This window comes from Giraffa tippelskirchi, chromosome 12 (assembly GCF_054371585.1).
Source record: "Giraffa tippelskirchi isolate mGirTip1 chromosome 12, T2T-mGirTip1v1.2.pri, whole genome shotgun sequence".
NCBI lineage: Eukaryota > Metazoa > Chordata > Mammalia > Artiodactyla > Giraffidae > Giraffa > Giraffa tippelskirchi.
The window spans coordinates 4,376,113-4,396,187 of record NC_137286.1 but is presented as its reverse complement, the minus strand read 5'-3'; the positions used below and the strand labels follow the sequence as shown (position 1 = coordinate 4,396,187).

Here is a 20,075-nt window from a genome sequence, read left to right as displayed (position 1 = left end):
CTATATTCCTAAGCAACTATGTGAAAATTAAAATTAGTGTAATGTCCTTCAATTTTGTTATCACCTTCTCTGATTTGTATTCCTCAGAATGGATGCACCTGAATTGATTAAGCATTTGGCTGTGATCAGGATCTCTGCTGGTTTTCCTGTGTATAAATACATGTGCGTCATGTAAGTAATTGTCAAATTCTTCTGTTGGTTTGGGTGTTTGTTTATTCACTGTGATAATAAAAATAGCATTAAATGTATTCAAAGAAGAGTAGCCACAGTTTATAGATGAATACAGAAGTGACATGAGATGTTAAGTTGCTTCATTGGTGTTGGTATCAATGAAGATGATCAATGAAATATGTATATTTCATGTGGCAAATGACTGTATAGATAGATATTAGAGATATTAAGGATCTTTTCCTTGAGTATTTGTGATTCACAGATATTTATTTTACTATTATTAGTGAATTGATGGATTGATCAGTAAATATATATGAGAATGAAGAAAGAGTTCCATACTTGGACCAATGATGAAGACTAGTGGCGTATGAGTCACATGTACGATGAATACTCATGTGTCTGAAACTCTGAGGTCCAACACGAAGAAATCTAGCCCAGTCCCTCTATTGATTCTATTGACAGATGTCAGGAATATTTTCGGTACAAAGATACTGTTCTTGGTCTTTCTGTCCATGAATTTTTACAAAATCTTACTCTAATAGAATAAATGGTGCAATAAATAAACAAATGTTTAAGTAAAGATGAAGAGGCTGAATACTGTTCATTCTTAGAATGTATAGCCACGAAAAGAATATTAATATAAATTGAAGTCGATATTAGATGGATCAAGTGTATTATATCTTTAACCAAGGATGATGCAGACAATGATAAGTAATAGTTTCTACTCTGAGTCAGGTACAACTCTGATGCTTCATGTGTTAAGTGAAAAATAAAGAAATATTACCATTAATCAGTAAATACCTAAATGACTCTTTGGTGGAAAAAGTGAATACATGGAGAGAATGTCTCCTTTTTTTATCATCTTCTCTGCTTGGCACTACCCAGAATGGATCCTACAAGCTGATTTCAGCTTCTGCTCTGATTAAGATCATCGTCTTGCCTCTGTCAGGAGGGCGACAAAGGTGAGTAAAGGTTCAAGTTTTTGTCTTTGTTTATTTGTTTAAGGATTTCACAGTAATAATAAAAAATAATAAATATAATGAAAATGGACTATGTCCAAATATAAAAATCATTTGAAATATTATATCAATTAATTGATAATGAAATATTATGTTGATTAACAAAAATTGAAGTTCATTGATCAAAGTGATAAAGTCTACATGAGATAGAATTCTATATATTATGTTTAGGATATACAAATATCTTGTTCTGGGATTGTGGAATCATGTATTCATTATATCATTATCAATGAATTAATTTAATTTAGTTAATACAGAAGTAAAAATGAATGAAGGAAAAGAGACTCAAACATAGATCCATGATGTCAACTGGTGGCAAATGAATTATAGACAATGAATACTATGTGTCTGTAACTCCCAACCCAAAAGATGATTAGTTGAATCTTTTGGAAATGATCTGGTAGATGGATGTTAGAAATATATCAAGAATCACATTCTTATTTTTATATCCTAGATTAAGATTTATTATTACTAATGGACTGATGGTAGAATAAAATAGAAGTAAATAGATAAAGAGGAATGCCCAACTCATCTGCCAATACGGGAGACATAAGAGACACCATTTCCATCCCTTGCTCAGGAAGATCAGCTGGAGGAGGGCATGGCAATGCACTCGAGTACTCTTGCCTGGAGAATCCCATGGACAGAGTAGTCTGGCAGGGGATGATCCATAGGGTTACAAAGAGCTGCAAAGACTTGGACACAAATGAAGCAACTTGACATGCACCCACACTATTGACATTTTTCATTTTATTTAAAAACATGAATAGTTTGTCAAATTACTTCATGAATTAAAGAATGGACAGATGAAAATTAAAATTACTAATAAATAGCTACCAACAAATAAAGTCAAAGAAGACCAAATATGGATATATGCTGAAGATATGCAGTGTGGCAAGTTTTATGAAGTCACCGAATTCAATATAATTTTCTAAAAGTTTGAGGCTTTTACATTCTCTTTCACAGCTACTTACTATTCCAGATTAGGTTTGTACCACAGTTTATAAACATTCCTCTGTCGAAAAGATCTAAGCTATTAATTTAGCGAAGCAACCTGCAGGAAAATGTAAGACATTTATAGTGTTTGAATGTGGAGTGGATCATGAGTCCATGGTGATTCTTTTTTACATCTTTAAAGAATGTAGAAGTTAAATGAGAAAGAGTCAAGCAGCAACCCATGATGTGAATGGAATGCTTTCTGAATGTGTCCTGTGATTAATTCGTTTCTGCATCATTGAAGTTCATTTCAAAAGGAGATTTGATATTATTATCTGTGGGAATAAGTCTTTAGTTAGATTTCTGTAATTTTCAAGAATCTAATTCTGGGGTTTAGATAGATCCTGGGGACTTGTTACAGTAGTCTATGGGAATAAATTAAAGAATCAATAGGTAGATGGACTGATAGAAATTTTGGTTCATATAGTCCTGAAGTGCACCATTACATTAAGAAACCAGTAGATCAAGGGTGTTACCTCTTTGGTTCGGTTAATGTACAGCAGTGTTTTCACACTTGAGTGAGAATCAGAATTACCCAAAGGGCTTGTTAGATGACAGATTGCTGGTCCCAGTCTCACCATTTCTGACTCAATACAATTAGTGTGGGTTCCACTAATCTGCCTTCCTAATATGTTCCCAAGTTCTGCTAATGCTGCCTATTAGGAAGCAATGTTTCTAGAGCATCACTGATAAAGTCAAATATATGTCATAATAGTTAGTGGTCTTGCTGTGTGTCAGTGCTGAGTTTCAGGTTGCATATTTTTCAAGAAATAACAAATACAGTAATTAATAAATATCTAAATATCTAATGGAGAAAGGGGGCTCTCCAGTTGGCTCAGGTGGTAAAGAATCCACCTACAAGAGACACAGGAGATGTGGGTTCAATCCCTGGCTTGGGAAGATCTCCTGGAGTAGGAAATGGCAACCCACTCCAGTATTCTTGCCTGGAAAATCCCATGGACCGGGGTGCCTGGCAGGCTACTGTTAGTGGGGTTGCAAAGAGTCAGATATGACTGAGCATGCATGCACATGGAAAAAAATGTCTCATTCTTTTAACGTCATCTTTATAGACCACTATATGGGTCACCTGGACTGAAAAGACCAAGATCTCTAGACTGCCAGTATTTTTAAGAAATGAGTATATGACTATATAGATGAACAAAATCGAACAAGGAGAGATCTGTATGAATGATGAGAAATGAAAATTTATGATTAATTTGATTATGTTTAATTTGATCACTTGGGATGATTTTAAAAACAGTTTGAGTCCCTGTCATTCATTTTTATAGCTCTTTAAATTTTTGTTTTAGGTTTTCCCTAAACATTCCTTAGTTCATAGCAATGTAAGCTATTTTCATCATGAGGAAGAGCACATTGGAGATGTAAGTACAATACTAGTCAATAGTTTAGTTCTGATATTGGGTTCATGGGCTTCCTCGGTGGCTCAGTGGCCAAGAATCTCTTTGCTATACAGGAGACGCAGGAGACAGGGGTTCGATCCCTGGGTAAGGAAGATCCCCGGGAAGAGGGCATGGCAGCCCACTCCAGTATTCTTGCCTGGAGAATCCCATGGGCAGAGGAGCCTGGTGGGCTACAGTCCATAGGGTCACAAAGAGTCAGACATACACATTGTGATCATATTATGAAAAAAAGGCCTACCATGGACCAATGATGGGAATGGAATGCATTTTGAAATATTTTTTATGATCAAAACATCTATAAACTACTGAGGTCCATGACAAAAAAATTATGTTTACATCTGTGGAAAGGGATAGACTTCAGTAGTGTTCAAGGATTGTATTCTCAGTCTTTGTTGCTTCATGAATTTTTATTTTATTATCTTAAATAATTAAATGGAAGAATAAACAAATATGTCAGTGTATAAAATGAAAAGGGTGAAGCATATCCGAGTATGAAAATATGTGGTGAGGCATGAATCACTGTTAATATAGCTTAGACCCTCATTAAGGAGGTTCTCATTAAGCAATAAATGGATCAGGAGGTTACAGTTTGGGGAGGAATGATAGAGGTAGGGAAACACATTAGTCTGTTCTTGCTTTGAGTCTGAGTCTGAGTTCAAGTAGTTTGTTTACTTTAGAAAAAAAGAAATAAGTCACTATAAAATAATAAATACATAAATGACTGAGAAAATGCCATGAGAAAAGCATGTATTAGTGGGATGAATGTCTCAAGATTTTCTTATCTGCATTGCTTATACTCAGAATGAACTGAACTAATATAAGCCTTCTGCCATGGCAGTGAATTCTGCATTAGGAGCAAAGAGACCAATGTGAGTAATAGGCCAAGCTCTTATCCTGGTGGGGGTGTCTTGTTTAAAAATATTCACTGTTTTGTTAAAAACATGCATTAAGTATAATCTAAGAAGTTAGCTGTGGCCCATTATGGAATTCATATGTCACACATGGTCCTCAATGAGTAGGTGCAAACCTAGACTGATTAATGGAAGAGAGAATTGCTGAGGGAAATTATTGTATGTACAATAATTTGTACATACAAATTATTGAGGCTCTTGTTCTTGAGGTTTTGTCCTTCGTGTAAATTTTTTGTTAATATTCGTCAATTAAAAATTAAAAATCAACAAGTATGCAAATGAATGAGGAGAAAGAGGGCCAATCGTGGACCAACAAAGGACAGCTAGTAGGGTGTGAATCAGGGGAGATGGATAACCTGTATCTGGCACTGAGCTGTACTACGCAGAACGGGGTCTAGTCTATTGCCTGGCGGATGTGATCCCGAGGCAGGCTGGGAATGCTAGTCCTAGAACTTAGTCCTGGACAAAGTGCTTGGACTTTAGTGGTTCATGAATTTTGATGGCATTATTATTATAAAAAAAAAAAAATCAATGACAAATCTATTCAATTACTTGAGTAAATAAAGATGAAGAGGGTAAAGTGTTGTTCAATTATGGGAGATGAGATAACAAATACTATTAATTTAATTTGGAAGTGTGAGTATTTTTTAAGAAATAATTGGATCAAGGGTATTACCTCTTTAGCTAACTGTCTCATGCATAGGCAGAGATAAGATATAGTCACTGTTAATGCTCTGTGTCAGCAGTGAGTTCAGAGTTATTCTTTTTTTAGGACAAGAGACAGAATTATTAACATCAATTAGTATATATTGAAATGACTAAGGAAATGAAATGTGGAAGCAGTGATCAGTGGGCATAAGGCCTGAATTATTTTATCATCTCTGTGCTCTGTACTCCTCAGGGTGGGTTCTCAATGCTGTTCGAGTTTCCACCATGATTCCTGTGATCAAAAACTGTATGGCTGCATCTATGTATGGAAACTAGTGTAAGTAATAGTTAAATTTCTTGTTGAGGTAGCTAATGGTATTCACTGTTTGAAGACTTTGAACTTCCCTGGAAGTCCAGTGATTGAAATTCCATGCTTCTGCTGCAAGGGACGTGGGTTCAATCCCTTTTCAGGGAACTATGATCCCACATGCTATGCAGCCAAAAAAAAAAAATCCTATGAAATATACTGATGGAAGGCCAACCATAGCCTGACAATGGAGGTGGTGTTGGTATGAAGCATGGTGTTGATCAACTGGTATATTAAGCATTGAGTCTGTTAGGAGACATGTTAGGAATTTTCCAGAAACTACTTAGGTCTTTGTGATTTATACGAATTAATTTTGTTATTATTTGTGAATGATTGCATTAAACAAAAAATGAAGCGTAAGGGTAAAATCTGGACCAATGATGATGACTGGCGCATATGAGTCGTGTGTAGTGAATACTACGTGTCAGGAGCCCTGAGGTCCAACACAGAGAGAATCTGGTAGAAAATGTTGCTTTAGACATTTCTCACATATATGCAAGGATCTGTTTTTCGACTTGCGGTCATAGATTTTAAAAATAGTTTTGTAACAGAATCAATAGGAGAGTAAAGTTAATATCTGATTAAGAGAAAAATAATATATATTACTCTAAATTAATAAATACCTGAATTACCATGTATATGAATGGTAGAAAGTATGGATTGATGGTCAGAGTGTCTCAATCTTTTTTTACCCCCCTCTATGCTTGGGACTCTTCAGAACGCATACCGGAGTGGACTTCAGCTTCTGCGACGATGAAGAGTCTCATGTCCCTGTCAGGAAAGACACCAAGGTAGGTCATGATCAAAAATCTTGTCTTAGTTTGAGTCTTCATTGAAGGGTGTGTTTGGTATTATTAAAAATTCTTAAATTAAAAAGTTATCTATTATCAATAATATATACGTATGAAACATGTTGATTAATTGATAGCATGTAACATTGAGATCGAATAACAGAGGAGATATGGTCCATGTGGGAAATGATTGTGTAGACAGACTGTAGAATCTTACTCTTGGCTTTTTCGTAATGAATTATTTTTTCCTTATTATAAAAACATTAATAATTTAATAATTATTAATAATTTGATCAATACAAATATAGACAGCCATGAAGAAAACAAGACCCAAACAGGAGAAATGGACCACGTGACAGCCATGATGACTGGTGTGGCTTGTGAGCTGTAGATGATGAAAAGAAGTATCTGAGATACTGAGATCCAGCACCCAAAATAGCGTGTTCAAACTTTAATTTGGAAAGGATCTTATAGACAACTGTCAGAAATACACAAACGTCATGTTCTTAGGTTTATAGATTTAGGTTTATTATTAATGGATCACAGATAGAATCATTAGAGAAGGAGGAAGGAGAAAATGAAGCATTATTCAACCATGAGGTGAGGCAAAATATATTACTAATAAATTTTGAAAACACTGAAGCCCATTAAGAGATAAATGGATCAAGTATGTTAATTCTTTGGCTAAGGATCATGTAGACATGGCTAATTAAGAGTCAGTTATATTCTGGATCAGTTCCAAGGTTGAGTTTGTTCTCATTGTTAATAGAAAAAAAGTGTATGTGTAATGAAAAATTAATAGATACATAAAAAATGGAGTAAGTGATGTGGAAAGGAAGGATCAATGTAGATAAGATCCTAATCTCTTTTTATAAGCTAGTATGCTCTGTACTCCACAGAGTGGATACGCTTGAGGTGATTTAACCATCTTCCGTGATCCCAAGCCCTTTGGTTGCCTCTATACATTCATTAGAAGTATGGAGACCAGTGTAAGTAATACTAAAAGTTCTTGTGTTGGTTTGAGTATTTACTTAAGAGTATTTACTGGATGATTAGTGTGAATTAATGAGTTAATAAACAAAGAGAAATTGTGCCAATCCTGGACCAATGATGATGACTGGTGGTTTGAATCATAGATGATAAATATTGTGTGCCTGAAACTCTGAGGTCCAAGAGAAGGAAAACCAATGCATTATCTCTGTAAAGATCCTATAGATAGAAATCAGGAATATACAGGGATCTTGGTTTTTTCTGTGTTCATTCATGGATTTTCACTTTATTGTTATAATTGGAGAAATGGAATAATCTATAAATATGTAAATAAAGCTGGATGAGTATATCCTTATCCAATTGAAAAACTGTGTGGTCATGCAAGAAATACTGTTAATAAGTTTGAAAAGAAGTCCAAAGAGAAACAAGCAATGCATGACTGTTAACTTTTGGGGTAAGAATAATACAGACGATAGTCATGGTCACTGCTCATTTTCTTGTTAGGGACAAGTTTTAAGTTTCATTTTCTTAAGAGAAAATGAAATAATTTAGAGTATTCTAAATTAAAGATTGTCTAAATCATTAAAAATTAAGTGTAAAAGCAAAGATCAATGAAGATTGGTTCTCAATTTTTTATCATTTGCTCTGCCATGTACTCCTCAGAACGGATGCCCTTGAGCTGACTTAAGCATCTTCCATGGTCTGGAGCCCTGTGGTTGCATCTGTATGTTAGGACAATGGAGAACAATGTGAGTACTAGTCAATATACTTGTCTTGGATTAAGCCATATTTTTAAAAGATATTATTAAAAATTAAATATCATAAAAAATTCCAAAAATCTGATGTCAAATGCTATTGATACAAAGCAATATGACAACTAATCCATATATGAAGCACTGAGATCAGTTAATGAAAGTGTTGGGTGTCAGCGGAAATGATTGTTTAGATGAATGTCAGAGATATTCAAGGGTCTTATTCATGATTTATTTGCATAACTCATGCTCATCTAAATAATAATGAATTAATAAACGAATGTAGATTTTAGTAGGGAAAACAGCCCCTCCTGGACCATATGACTAGAAGCATGGGAGTCTATGGTGAATACTACGTAACCCTGATTCCTCACAAAGCAAAATGTAGCCAATCTTTGATTTTAAATGACCCCAGAGATGGATGTTAGGAAAGCACAAACATCATACTCCATTTTGGGGTTTACAGATTTAGATATATTAGTGATAATCAATAAGCAAACCATTAAAAATGTAAAAGAACACATAAAAAGAAGAAAGGGAAGCATTGTCCACTAGGAACATATGTGGTGAGGTAAGAAATATTATTAATACAATTGAAAACATTCATGCCCATTAAGCTAAGCATTTTGGCTTCTTACTGAAAAGGTCATAAAGACACTGATATGTAAGGGTCAACATTATTGTTCTGGGTCAGTTTCAAGTTTAAGCGTTTCTTTTGTTAAGAGAAAAAATTGCTACACTATGAAAAATTAATAAATGCCTAAATGAGTAAATGAAAGGAGGAAAACAAGGATCAGTAGCGATAAGGTCTCCATTTTACCATGTTCTCTGCTCTGTACTCCTTAGAATGGATACACTTAAACTTATAGAAGCATTCTTCCACAGTCATGGGATCTCTGGTTGTATTCCTGTCTTAGGACTGTGAAGGCCATATGAGTATTAGAGAAATTTTGGTCTTAGTTTCAATGTTTTGTTTAAAGGTATTGACTTTATTATTGTGAACTGTGAAATACAATCAATGAAATCCAAATAGCCCAGCATGAAATATGGGATTAATATGAAGCATTATATGATTAATTCATATAATGAAAACAGAATAATTAAAGAAATATTGACATGAAAGTGGTTCTATATATGAGATTTCTAAGCTTTTTGGTGCTTCCAATATACCATTTAAAAATTATAAATTACTGAATTATGAATTGAGCAATAAATAATATAGAAATAATGAATTAAAAGAGGTATGACATTGAAACGATGATAACTACTGGTGGTATATGAGTTGTGGCTGATAAATATATGTCTGGAACTTTGAGGTCTAATGCAAAAGAAATGTCTTTTTTCTCTTACATTTTCATTCTTAATTATAATTGAACCAATGAATAGAATCAATCAATAAATATGTCAGTCAATGAAAAGAAAGTCTCAGTATTTTTATCACATTCTCTATTTAATACTTTTCAGAATCAAAGTTCAAGCCTTTATTGTGATCAAAGTTATCATTTTCATGTTGCTATGTGACAGAGACCCACGGGAGTAATGGCCAAGATTTCCATCCTGGTTTGGGGAATTGGTTGAAGTGTTTTCTTTGTAATAAGTTCAATCAAGGACTTCCTTGGTGGTCTAGTAGTTAGGAGTTAAGTTCACCTTCCAAGGCAGGGATGCAGGTTTGATACCTGGTTGGGGAGCTGAGATCCCACATGCCTCATGACCAAAATACCAAAACATAAAAAAAAGTAATATTGTAACAAATTTAATAAAGACTCTAAAAATGGTCCACATAGAAAAATCTTTAAAAAAATAAATGCGATCAAAAGGTAAACAATGGCCCATTGATAAATTTGACCTGAAACTTTATACTAGTTAATTGATATTGTGTAACATCGATATTCATTAGTGAAAGAGACAGTCTATTTTGATAACAATAAGAGAGAAGTTAGAGATATTCAAGTGCCCTGCTCTTTGCTGTTGTTAATCATGAATTTATTTTGCTGCTATCAATGAAGTAATGATGTAATTGATATAAACAGATAAAGTAATGAGCTAAAATTGAGCTTAAATGAACCTACAATAAGGATTGGTGGAGGATGAGATATAAACAATGAATAAGATATATCTGGAAGCTTGAGGACCAAGACAATACATACTCTATTTTCACGTTTATTTGATCCTATGGACAGATGTTAGGAATGTATAAATTTCAAGTTCTTAAAGATTGAACTTTAAAATTATTGATAGATTAATGAGAGCATCATTAAAGTTATATAAATAATAGACCATAAAAAAGATAAATTGTGGTCTAATTATGAACATCTATGGTGAGGCAAGAAATATTTATAAAAGTTGCCAACACTGATGTCCGTTATGAAATAGATGGTTCAATGGTGTCACCTCTTTTGCTAAGTATCAGATAAACCATTAGGAATCAATTTCTTTGTTCTGAGTTAATCTTAAGTAGGAAATCGTTCTTCTGTCAAAAGAAAACAACCTCTATATTATGAAACAGTTATAAATTCCTAAATGACTGGGTAAATGAAAGGTAGCTGCTGCTAAGTCGCTTCAGTCGTGTCAGACTCTGTGCGTCCCCACAGACGGCAGCCCACCAGGTTCCGCTGTCCCTGGGATTCTCCAGGCAAGAACACTGGAGTGGGTTGCCATTTCCTTCTCCAAATGAAAGGTAGAGTCAATGGCAATTAATTTTTTTCCTTTTGTCCTCCTGGCTTTGCTTCATATTGGTCAAAAGGAACACATTCTCACTGATTAAGCATTTTTTTCTTGGTGATGCGTCTTATCATTGCATCTCTATGTTCGAAGCACAGAGAGCAGTGTGAGTAAAATCAACTTTCTTACTTTGGTTTCAATGATTTTTTATACTTCTCTGTGTGTCTTCAGTATACAACTTGAAAGTTCAATATAGAGAAACAGAAGGCTAGTGCCATTCAGTAATAAATACAGAACTTTAATGCATAGATGAATAACAGCATATAATTGGAAAACAGGTACATTGCTGTGAGAATGATCTGTTTACAGTTAGTGATCTCATGAATCTCCTTGAGTTTTATTAATGATAAAATTATTGTGAGTGAATAATTGACATAGTCAATAATCAAATAGAAATGAGCTAAGTAAAGAGACTCAATCATGGACCAATGATGATGATTGTGATGGGAAGAGTCCTGAACTATGGAAACATGTCTCAGACTCTGAGGTCTGTCCCAGAACATACATAGTCTCTTTCTTGTGAAGAAATTGTGTTTCTATTAAACAAAATCTCTGAATTATGAAAAAGGTATCAATTCCTCATAATTGAGAACATGAAATTTGATGAGGAAGAATCAATGACCCTAAATTTTCCTTTCTCTCTCTCCTTTTCTTTCATTTTCATGGACTGGGCTTTCTATTAATGAAAATGGAAGGATTTGAGCTGATCAAGCTATTATATTCCATGACCATGCACCTAATGATTGTAGGAACCCATGTGAGTAATGATCACCTTTAAGAGGGTGTTCAATACCTAGGAGAGATGTATGGAATTACGAGTAAAGACTGTGGAAATAAGTGAAGAGAAGAATGGATAACATTGGATTGATGATGACTACTGGTGGCGTATGAGTTGTAAATGATGGATACGTGTCTGGAACTCTGAGGTCCAATGCAAATAAAATCAAGTCCATCCGTTATCCTATTGGAAGTGACCCTATGGTAGAGGCCAGAAATATAGGAAGGGCTTATTTGTGGTTCTTGTTTTGATGCCAGTATGTTCTGTTGACTATAATGGACAAATTGAAGAGCTCTCCCTAAAGACATAAAGAGAAGTAAAGATGAAAGGCAGAAAGCAATTTCCAATCATAGAACTATGGTTTGAGAAAAGATAGACTATGAATATGGCAAAAACACCCTGAATTTCAATGAGGAAGTCATGGGGCATGACTGTTAGTACGTAGGGAAAGGATGAAGGGGACCAGATAAGTAAGAGGCAGCCATCGTCTTGTGGCTCCATGGTAAGATCCAAGTGATTCATTTTCATGAGATTTCCCAGATGCCCTTAGTGAAGGATGGCTTGAATGCAAACAGGGGCCAGTGGAGAGTATCTCCAGCATATTGATGGTCTGCTTTGCTATATACTCCTCAGAGTGGACACACCTGATGTGAAGGAAGGATTCCATATAGAGCACCAGCCTAGAACACCGTCTTTGATGTAGGAGTGGGGAGACCTGTGTGGGCATCAATCATCTCATTCCTCATGTGTGGTTGGGTGATTTCTCTGAAACTAACGACCATAATGTTCCTTGATGAATAAGGAAGTGATATGTGGGAAAAGCCAAGAGCAAAGATGAGACAGAGATGGAATGATATAAGAACATTTCTAGAGACTTAAGAGCCACATGAAGGCCTCGTTGGTCTCATTATAACCCCAGTATTAAAACTGTCATTAGTGGATTAAGGCATGAATCAGTTACCAATATCGAATGAAGAGAAAGTCATGGTTTCTAGATCGATGATGATCCATGCCAGCGTATAAGTCATCGATGATGAATAATACATGTCTAGAATTCTGAGGTCCAATAGAAAAGAAATGTGGTCTTTCTCTTCATGGATTTTCATTGGTTCCTCGATGGTGGTAGTGATTGGAGAGAAGTTTGAGATATTCGAGGTTCTTTTTGTTGTGTTTGGGGTCATCTTGCTTTTATTTCATCAGTATTGAGGACATGATACTTTATATGATCAAAATGAATGAATGAAAGACCTACAACTGGGCCTAATGGACCCAAAGATGAACTTGGGTAGAGGATGAGGGGTGGGCAAGTAACCCAGAGTATCTGGGAGCCTGAGGGCCATGAATGCACATCCCCTCTTGTCTACTTTTCTTTCTTCCTGTGAACAGATATTGAGAATCTATAAAGTCATATTCTTAGGTTGGGTTAGTGAATTTAGATATCTTGTTATCAAAAGACAGGTCCCTTGAAAGGATATACCTACTGGATTGAGTAGAAAAGGTCAGTTAGTATCTCCTCTGGACACTTGTGGTCTGGCGAGAAATAATGATAAAAATTGCTTCTGTGGATACACATTTAGCAACACATGAACCTAAGAGGTCAACTCCTTGGCAAAGCATCATGTAGATGTACCACAGGCAGTCACTTGTATTGTTTGTATACTCTTAAATTTGAGTATAGTTTTATTTCTAGAAAGCACTATCTTTGCATGATGAAATAGGTATTACTTCCTCATGATTTAGAACATGAAATTTGGAGTGGAAGAATCAGTGGCCCTAAATTTTTCTTTCTCTCTCTTTTTCTTTCATTTTCATTGACTGGACTCCATTCATGAGAATCAACGCTTCTGAGCTGAATAAACTGTCAGTAGTCCATGGTCATGGACCTTATGACTGTAGAAACCCATGTGAGTAATGATCACATTTAAGGGGGTGTACTGGGAGAGATGTGTGGAATTAATGATTAAAGAATGTAGAAATCAGTGAAGAGGAGAAGGGACAACATTGGATCGATGATGACTTCTGGTGGCGTATGAATTGTGAATGATGAATACATGATTGGAACTCTGAGGTCCAATGCAAATAGAATTAAGTCCATCCATTATCCTGTTGGGAATGACACTATAGCAGAGGTCAAGAATGCATGAGGGTCTCATTAATGGTCCTTGTTTTGATGCTGGAACCTTCTGTTGAGTGGAATGGACAAATAGAGTAGGTCTTCCTAAACACATGAAGAGATGTAAAGGTGAAAGGTGGAAGACAATTACCAATCCTGGAAGCATGGGTTGAGACAAGGTAGATTATGAGTATGGCAAGGACACCTCCAATTTCAATGAGGAAGCCATGGGCCATAAATGTTAGCACTTAGGGAAAGGATGGCAGGGACAGGATAAGTAATATTCAGCCCTTGTCTTGTGGCTCTACAGTAAGATCCAAGTGGTTTGCTTTCAAGAGATTTCCCACGTACCCTAAGTTAAGGAAAGCCTGAACGGAAGCAAGAAGCTGTGGCGAGTGTCTCCATGATCCTGATGATATGTTTTGTTTTATACTTCTCAGAGTGAATGCATGGGATCTGATGGAGGGATTCCTCGTGGAGCACCAGCCGAGGAGGGCATCTTTGCTGTTGGAACCATAGTCCCTAGACCCATGTGAGAATCATCTCATTCCTCATCTGTTCTAAAGTGGTTTCTCCAAAAGTAAAGATTACACTATTGACTTAGGTGACAGAAAATGAAAGAAGGCCACTTTTATCAGTTTCTTGATGAACCAGGAAGTGATGCAGGGGAAAGGCAATAGCAGAGATGAGACAGAGATGGAATGATGTGAAAAATTTCTAGAGATCTATGAGCCATATGACACCTCATTGGCCTCCTTTTAATCCCATAGTGTTAAAATTGTCATTAGTGAATTAAGGCATGAATCAGTTACCAATATTGAATGAAAAGTCATGGTTTCTGGATGAATGATGATCCATGCCAGCGTATGAGTCATCGATGACGAATAATACGTGTCTGGAACTCTGAGGTCCAATAGAAAAGAAATGTGGTCTTTCTCTTTGTGGATTTTCATCGGTTTCAGTAACTGAGCCAATGAAAGTACCAAACAGCATGAATACACATCCATGGAGGGCAAGTTTCTATCTCTGTGCTCTCCTTCTTTGCTTGGTACTTTTCAGAATAGAAGCTTATGGTGATTTCAGCCTCCATGGTGATCGAGGTCGTGAGCTTCAGGTTGCTATGAGACAGACAGCCAGGTGAGTATTTACTCAATAACTAATACAGAAAAAAATGAGGTGAAAGAAGATAACATTGGATGATTGATGCCTACTAGTTTCATGTGTGGAGAAGGCAATGGCACCCCACTCCAGTATTCTTGCCTGGAGAATCCCATGGACGGAGGAGGCTGGTGGGCTGCAGTCCATTCGGTCGTGAAGCGTAAGACACGACTGAGCGACTTCACTTTCACTTTTCACTTTCATGCATTGGAGAAGGAAATGGCAATCCACTCCAGTGTTCTTGCCTGGAGAATCCCAGGGACGGGGGAGCCTGATGGGCTGCCGTCTATGGGGTCCCACAGAGTCAGACACGACTGAAGCGACTTAGCAGCAGCAGCAGCAGCAGTTTCATGTGAGTTGTGTGTGATGAATACATTTTATGGAGTCTGAGGGATTACATAAAGGGAATCTAAGAATTTGGGGGGAGGCGTTTGTGTTGGAACGCACTTTTTAGGAGCCAGGAGACCATTTTGAACATTACCTGCTCTTTAACTCTTTTTGTTGTTTTCTATTGGTAATTATTTTTCCAATAAGATGTTTGAAATATAATAAAATAATGTTAGTCACTCAGTTGTGTCTAACTCTTTGTGACCCCATGGACTGTAGCCCACCAGGCTTCTCTATCCATGGGATTTTGCAGGCAAGATACTGGAGTGGGTTGCCATTCCCTTTTCCAGATAATCAAATAAGGCCATTTTTATCCCACTGATAAATAAGTAATGAATATGAAGCTTTCTATTGATTAATGCATTGTGAAACCTTACAATAAATATGAGACAGATATGAGATGAGAGTTTCTGCAGAGATATATTAGCTCTAACAAGGTTTTGTTGAGTATTTTCGAAGTACAGAGTGTTAAAATTTTAATTAAGCCTTTTCCCCTGATTTTGTGCCTTACAATTGCATCTCTTTGTTAGAAGTAGAAAGCCCAGTTGTCAGTAATGGCCAACTTCTTGTCTTGGTTTGTCTGCTTATTTTTACCTGAAAGAAATTTAGTCAAGTTTATCATGGATTTGTTGATTTCTGTGTTTGTGTTATTTGTGTGTGTCTGTGTGTATTAAGGTTACAGTTTGAAATTTTCATACAGAATAACAAAAAGTCAATTATAGCTCAGTCAAAAATAGAGAATTTGATGAAATACTAATTGATTAATATATAAATCAAAAATAGCATCTAATTAAAAAAAAGATGCTGAAATTACATTGCTATGAAACTGAACTATTTACACAGTAGTGATGTCCTGGGCTTGTTAGGATTTTTGAATAATAGAGTTTTAAAATGTTTATGAATGGATTAGTTGTTTAGCCAATAAACAAATAGAAATGAAAAAAGAACAGAGACACACACATGGACCAATTATGCTTATCATTCCAGGAAGAGTCCTGAAGGATGAAAACATTTCTGAAGTGTCTTTCTGGGATCCAACACAGAACATAAGTAGTCTATGTCCTTTGTTGAAATTGTTTTATAAGGAGTTGTCTGGTATACAAAAAGATCATATTCTTGTTAATTTCATAGTTATAGTAGTTATTAACAATGAATCTATGATTAAATCATTAAACACATAAATAAACATATAAGGAAAACTTGTGAAAGTGTTCTCATATGAATATCTTTTTTTTAGACACGGTGTTGTGAATAAAAATTCAAAATTCTGAATCCCGTTAAACTGGTGAGGGTCACCCCTTTGGCCAGATTGCTATAGACATGCTTATATATTAGCCATTTATTTATTCTTCTTCAGACTAAAAATTGAAGTTTTTCTTTTAAAAAGTTTAAGAAATAAACATAGGAAGAATAAATAATGAATAATAAATGTGGTATAAATGAAATGCCCCAAGTAAGGATCAGTGGCGATTTTGTCTCAATATTTTCATCTTCTGTGTTTTGTGCTCCTCAGAATGAATTTAGCATCTGTCATGGGCACCAGATCTGTGGTCGCCTCCGAATAATAAGAGAATGGAGATTAATGTAAGTAATAGTTGAAGTTCCATTGTCAGTATTTTTTATTAAAGAAATTCACTCAATCATTAAGAAATGTGGAATATGAGTAAAGAAGGTAGCTGCATTTCCGTGTTTAGTATGTATATATGAACCATTATACTGTTAAATCCTAAATGGAAAATGACTATTAATGTGAGAAATATTAAACTAGCAATAATTCTGTATACACCAAAGCTCCTGTGTTTTTAATTGCACTGCTAAAATTATTAGTGAATTTATGATTTATACAATAAAGAAATAGAAATGTATGTAGAAAAAGAGGGTCAATATTGGATCAATGATGACTACCCGTGGCGTATGAGTCATGTATGATGAATACATGTCTGGAACTCTGAGATCCAATGCAAATTGAATCTATTCCATTGTCTTGTTTGAAGTGATCCTATAGTCAAAGGTTACAAATATAAAAAGATCTTTCTTTTGGTTATTATGACCATGCATTTTGTTTTCTATTTTTATAATTTGATCAATGAAATAGTTAATTGCAAATTTATAAAATAAATAATGATGACTATAAAGACTTTTCAATAAAAATATGTGGTTTTGGGAAATATTACTAACATAGACTAATACATTAATATATATTGAAAAGACTGATATCCATTAGGTAAAAAAGTCCTAGAAAGACGTTATCTCTTTGGTTAAGAGTGATGTGGAAAATGATAGGTAATAGTTACTGACTGAGTCGGTAATCAATTTGACATTAGATTCATTAAGGGAAAAAGAAGTCAATATTATCATCATTTAGTGAAGGACTAAGTTACTGTGCAAATGAGTCGCAGATGATTGGCTCAATTGGGAGAATATCTGAATATCTTTATCACCTTGTCGGCTTGTTATTCTTCTTCAGAATGGGTGCTCCTCCTGCTTCAGCCTTTACTGTGTTCAGTCATCAGCTGCCTATGTGTCAGGAAAGCCCTAAGGTAAATAATGAGCCAGGTTGTTGGCTTGGGTGATTTGATTGAAGGTGCTCATGATATTATTAAAAAGTATGAAATTAATAAAAATATTGCTAATAGTTCAGTGGTAAATATGATAAGAAACATTGCTTTGATTAATAATGTGCAGAATTGAGGTTGAACAAAGCAAGAGAAAGCCTCTGAATGAGAAAATATTCTGTAAACTGAGATTACGAATATTGAAGGTCTTATTCTTGGGACATTTACTGAAGCATATATTATTTTTATTAATATCAATTAGCTGATGATTTAATCAACACAAATATAGAAACGAATGAAAAGAGACTAAGTCACGGACCAATGATGATGATCGTTTCGGGTAGAGTCCTGAACGATGAAAACATGTCTGAAACTCTGAGGTCCAACCCAGAGCACCTGTAGTCTCCTCCCTCTTCAAAACTGCTTTTCTAGAGAGAGGTCTGGATTATTCAAAGACCATATTCTTGTATTGATTTTCTGGACTTAGATTTGTTGTTAAATATTAATGGATCTGTGATGGAACCATTAAGTAAATATAAATTAATGTATAAGGAAAAAATAGGGTGAAGCATGGTCAAAATTGAATACATTTTTCTGAGGGTCAGTTATTTGACCAAGTTTAGATAGAAATGTATAGATAAGAGGCAGTTTAATTATTGTGCTTTTTTCTTTTAACAAGACAAAAAATTGAGAGAATAAGAAAAAATAATAAATACCTAAATATTGAACAAATTTAGTTCTCAATATTTTTATTATATTGCATTTTCTGTACTCCCCAGAATGAATGCAGTAGAATGATTTAGCATCTTCCATGGACGCAAGTTCTGTAGTTGCCTGTGTATAATAGGAGGATGGAGATTAAAGTAAGTAATAGTTGTTGTTTGTTCCAGTTTGTTCTGCCATTAAGGTGCTTCACAGTATTATTAGGAATGTGGGATATAAGTAAAGAAGGCAGCTGTATCTCGGTGTTGAGTATGAATATCAGTTCAGTCAGTTCAGTTCAGTTGCTCAGTCATGTCCGACTCTTTGTGACCCCATGGACTGCAGCATGCCAGGCTGCATATATCCATATAATAAGATAATATGAGAATCTGTAACTAAACATTTAATTAAAAATAAAGATGAATGGAGTAAAACACTGTCTAATTATCGAAATATGTAGTGAGACAAGAAATACTATTACAGTATTATGGAAACCCTGAAGTTCTATTAATAATGAATGGTACATGACCGATACCACTTAGGGAAAGGATGAGGGTGACAGGATCTAAGTGAAAGACCGTCTTCAGATTCTGGCATGATGGTGAGATCCCAGTGGTTCGTTTCTGACAGATTTCGTGTGTATCCTAAGTTAAGGATGGCCTGAATAATAATGTGAATGTGGAAGCAGGGAGCAGTGGAGATTGTCTCTGCCATCTTGATGGTCTGCTTTGCTTTGTATTCCTCAGAGTGGGTGCCTGAGACCTGAAGGATGGATTCCTCACGGAGCACCTGCTTAGGATGGCATCTTTGTTGTTGGAACCAGAGACCCGTGTGAGCATAATCAAATTTTGTGGTCTTGGGTTGAATGGCTTGTCTAATGTTTTTGCTGTATTATTAATATATTTGAAGTATAGTTAAAGAGGGTCATTTTAATCCTGTTGAGAATAAAGAGATTAGTATGAAGCATTATATTGATTATTGCCTATATGAAAAACTGATCATAGATAAGAAAGACATAATGATGTGAGTATTTTCCTAGAAACATGTGAGTGTTGGCAGTGTCAAGTCTTTTGTTGGGTTTTGTGACTCATAGAGTTATAAATTATAATTAGCCAATCAATGAATTAATCAATTAACAATACAGACTGAGGAGCCAGTCTTCTTTTCTGGATCAGTGATAATAAATGGCGGCGTATGAGTCATTGATAATGAATAATACATGTCTGGAACTCTGAGATCCAATAGAAAAGCACTGTCCTTCTATTCAAGCATTTTCATTGGTCATGATAATTGAGCCAATGAAAGCATCGATAAATAAGTCTGCAGATCAATGGAGAGAAGGTTTCTATCTCTGTTATCGCCTTCTTTGTTTGATACTTTTCAAAACAGAAGCTCAAGGTGATTTCAGCCTCTATTGTGATCAATATCATTTTCAGGAAAGAGCAAGGTGAGTAATGCTCAAAATTTTCATCTTGGTTTGTGTTGTATAAGTGTTTTCATAATATTCTTTGAAAGGAGCAAATATAAGGAAAAGATTAACTATGTCCCAATGATAAATATGACTTGAGACCATATGTTGATTAGTTGATAATATA

At 35.3% G+C, this 20,075-nt stretch overlaps 1 protein-coding gene, 13 non-coding genes and 2 pseudogenes across 39 annotated transcripts in view; all 16 read left to right on the top strand.

The window, feature by feature from the left end:
- LOC145529390 (uncharacterized) overlaps positions 1-20,075 on the top strand; it is an 89,526-nt gene that overhangs the window by 13,923 nt on the left and 55,528 nt on the right. For 4 of the 26 annotated variants that reach the window (XR_014071176.1, XR_014071167.1, XR_014071177.1 and 1 more), the window contains exons 1-9: positions 11,649-13,469; positions 14,119-14,210; positions 14,738-14,815; positions 16,211-16,273; positions 16,461-16,508; positions 16,737-16,807; positions 17,691-17,763; positions 18,558-18,641; positions 19,227-19,311. The gene's annotated coding sequence lies outside the window, so the exon portion shown is untranslated. Of the gene's footprint in view, positions 1-87; positions 172-1,056; positions 1,134-3,496; positions 3,569-4,408; positions 4,477-5,419; positions 5,504-6,251; positions 6,325-7,223; positions 7,314-7,977; positions 9,872-11,482; positions 13,470-14,118; positions 14,211-14,737; positions 14,816-16,210; positions 16,274-16,460; positions 16,509-16,657; positions 16,808-17,690; positions 17,764-18,557; positions 18,642-19,226; positions 19,312-19,749; positions 19,928-20,075 lie in introns of those variants that run through there. The other 22 variants (XR_014071163.1, XR_014071173.1, XR_014071161.1 and 19 more) reach the window with 17 other exon arrangements.
- On the top strand, positions 512-589 carry LOC145530689 (small nucleolar RNA SNORD113/SNORD114 family; annotated as a pseudogene).
- LOC145530710 (small nucleolar RNA SNORD113/SNORD114 family) lies at positions 1,483-1,556 on the top strand. The gene has a single exon (XR_014072017.1). It is a non-coding gene; the product is annotated as a small nucleolar RNA SNORD113/SNORD114 family (small nucleolar RNA).
- On the top strand, positions 3,848-3,923 carry LOC145530717 (small nucleolar RNA SNORD113/SNORD114 family; annotated as a pseudogene).
- Positions 5,904-5,977, top strand: LOC145530696 (small nucleolar RNA SNORD113/SNORD114 family). Its single transcript, XR_014072005.1, has one exon. It is a non-coding gene; the product is annotated as a small nucleolar RNA SNORD113/SNORD114 family (small nucleolar RNA).
- Positions 7,425-7,497, top strand: LOC145530692 (small nucleolar RNA SNORD113/SNORD114 family). The gene has a single exon (XR_014072001.1). It is a non-coding gene; the product is annotated as a small nucleolar RNA SNORD113/SNORD114 family (small nucleolar RNA).
- On the top strand, positions 9,317-9,388 carry LOC145530695 (small nucleolar RNA SNORD113/SNORD114 family). Its single transcript, XR_014072004.1, has one exon. It is a non-coding gene; the product is annotated as a small nucleolar RNA SNORD113/SNORD114 family (small nucleolar RNA).
- Positions 10,127-10,201, top strand: LOC145530716 (small nucleolar RNA SNORD113/SNORD114 family). The gene has a single exon (XR_014072022.1). It is a non-coding gene; the product is annotated as a small nucleolar RNA SNORD113/SNORD114 family (small nucleolar RNA).
- On the top strand, positions 11,209-11,280 carry LOC145530713 (small nucleolar RNA SNORD113/SNORD114 family). Its single transcript, XR_014072020.1, has one exon. It is a non-coding gene; the product is annotated as a small nucleolar RNA SNORD113/SNORD114 family (small nucleolar RNA).
- Positions 11,648-11,719, top strand: LOC145530683 (small nucleolar RNA SNORD113/SNORD114 family). The gene has a single exon (XR_014071993.1). It is a non-coding gene; the product is annotated as a small nucleolar RNA SNORD113/SNORD114 family (small nucleolar RNA).
- Positions 12,558-12,632, top strand: LOC145530693 (small nucleolar RNA SNORD113/SNORD114 family). Its single transcript, XR_014072002.1, has one exon. It is a non-coding gene; the product is annotated as a small nucleolar RNA SNORD113/SNORD114 family (small nucleolar RNA).
- Positions 13,568-13,639, top strand: LOC145530684 (small nucleolar RNA SNORD113/SNORD114 family). Its single transcript, XR_014071994.1, has one exon. It is a non-coding gene; the product is annotated as a small nucleolar RNA SNORD113/SNORD114 family (small nucleolar RNA).
- On the top strand, positions 14,518-14,592 carry LOC145530691 (small nucleolar RNA SNORD113/SNORD114 family). Its single transcript, XR_014072000.1, has one exon. It is a non-coding gene; the product is annotated as a small nucleolar RNA SNORD113/SNORD114 family (small nucleolar RNA).
- LOC145530682 (small nucleolar RNA SNORD113/SNORD114 family) lies at positions 17,111-17,182 on the top strand. Its single transcript, XR_014071992.1, has one exon. It is a non-coding gene; the product is annotated as a small nucleolar RNA SNORD113/SNORD114 family (small nucleolar RNA).
- On the top strand, positions 18,093-18,164 carry LOC145530704 (small nucleolar RNA SNORD113/SNORD114 family). Its single transcript, XR_014072012.1, has one exon. It is a non-coding gene; the product is annotated as a small nucleolar RNA SNORD113/SNORD114 family (small nucleolar RNA).
- LOC145530685 (small nucleolar RNA SNORD113/SNORD114 family) lies at positions 19,648-19,722 on the top strand. Its single transcript, XR_014071995.1, has one exon. It is a non-coding gene; the product is annotated as a small nucleolar RNA SNORD113/SNORD114 family (small nucleolar RNA).